At 36.9% G+C, this 1,895-nt stretch overlaps 1 pseudogene; it reads left to right on the plus strand.

The window, feature by feature from the left end:
* The first annotated feature begins 386 nt into the window (after nucleotides 1–386).
* On the plus strand, nucleotides 387–1,425 carry LOC127544278 (isocitrate dehydrogenase [NAD] subunit gamma, mitochondrial-like; annotated as a pseudogene).
* Nucleotides 1,426–1,895: the final 470 nt, after the last annotated feature.

Genomic DNA, 1,895 nt, shown 5'->3' on the forward strand with positions numbered 1-1,895 from the left:
GAAGTACATTCCTGCAAAGTTTCTTGTATTGACTGTATCTATTGCCTGAAGCAGGATGATAGTTATGGAGGTCAGGATTAAGTACTTTAAAAATTTTAGTTCTTTGATGTTACTTCTTGAAGATTTTGGTCCTTAATATTTTGATCTTTTTACCTTTCTGAATTCAGCTTTCTTTTGTATAGATTTAAAATTATGTCATTTTGGACATTCTTTTCTAATCACTTATAGTTTTATGCATAAAATAAACTATTCCCATATTTTTTTCCAATTCTGTAATCCATGTAGTTGATTCTAAAAATCCACTGTTTATTTTTATGATAAAATTTTGTTGGGACCTGGAATTTGTTAGGTAAACATAAGATTATTATTCAAAAAGATCTTACAAGATGACAGCCACCAGTAATCATATGATGGCCGTTTTAAACTAGGTACTATTAGGTTCTCTTAAGAAGCTCCATCTGTCAAGTGTGGAGGTTAAAAAACTCTGACCATGATTCATGGCAATGATGTCAGTTCATGCTGCATCTTACGTCTGTGTTTAGACATGTCTGTGTGCCTGTGGATTTAGCAAATGAGCAGGTAAGCTCAAACGCTAATGAAGAAGACATCCACAATGCCATCATGACTATCTGATGAAATCATGTAGTTTTGAAGGTAAACACTGAAACCGACCACAATCTGCCGCGATCTTATAAGTTCCATATCAATATTCTACAAAGCAGCTTAGATCTCTATGTCAGTGTCATTCACTAGAAGATCCTGCTAGATGTGGTGATTCACTATAAAGGCAAAGGCATCCTCATTGTTAAAGATGACACAGAAGGAAAGTATAGCAGCCTGGAACATAAGAGTATTTCAGGTGTAGTGGAGAGCTTGATGATCATCACCAACATAAAATACCTGTGTACTGCTGAGTATACTTTTTGCCTGGCTCAGGAAACTGAGTGCAAGAAAGTATCTGCTGTCCACAAGGCCAACATCACAAAACTGGGAGATAGCCTCTTTTTTCAGTGCTGTAAGAAGCAACAACACAAAGCAGCTTGTATCTCCACCTCAGCAATTTGATGTCATGGTGATGCCTAATCTTCATGGCAACATTGTCAATGATATCCATGCTAGCATAGTTGAGGAACAAATTATGGACATGTATATGCAGTTTTTGAGACAATGGCTCTGAATGCAGGTAAACATGTCAATGGTAAGAACATTGCTAATCCCATAGCCACACTGTTGACCAGTTGCCTGCTACTGGGACACCTAAAGCTCTATTTGTAGACCACTTCAATTCAGAAAACTGAGCTGGAAGTGATGGACAATGAAAATGTGCACATCCCAAAAAGTGGGGACTGAGGAACCACCTCCCAAATTATCTAGGAAATCATCTATCACATCAGAGTCATCAATGAATGGGTCTTGGAGGTCTAGCTCTTGAAATTCTGCCACCCAAGCTCCCTCTCCACATTTCTTCCACCTATGCTGCTTATTTATTAGATTCCTAAAACTTGCTTGTCAATACCTGAAGTTTGACCAAGGGATGTAATACCTGGAGTATTCCTTGATCCCAAATATGCATTCTTTTCCCATGCTTCTTAGGTTATAAAATTAACAACTCTATAACCTTCAAAACCAAAACAAATAAAAATATATAAAAAGAAAGAGGTCTTGAGTAAAGGAAAGAACAATATAGACTGGCATCAACAAGGAAAATTGAATACATATTTTGTCAAGAGCACTTTCTGGACCTTGAAGGACAGGTAAATACAAAGAATTACATTTGGGTAGACACAGGCTGTTGTGAAAACTCTTGACTGCACAAGCTGACATCGGTAATTAGAAGTGAATATTGTGTAAAGGAGTAAAGAAAGTAATGAGAATGCAATTGTTTGGAGTTTAGA

The sequence above is a fragment of the Antechinus flavipes genome, chromosome 1 (assembly GCF_016432865.1).
Source record: "Antechinus flavipes isolate AdamAnt ecotype Samford, QLD, Australia chromosome 1, AdamAnt_v2, whole genome shotgun sequence".
Classification (NCBI taxonomy): domain Eukaryota; kingdom Metazoa; phylum Chordata; class Mammalia; order Dasyuromorphia; family Dasyuridae; genus Antechinus; species Antechinus flavipes.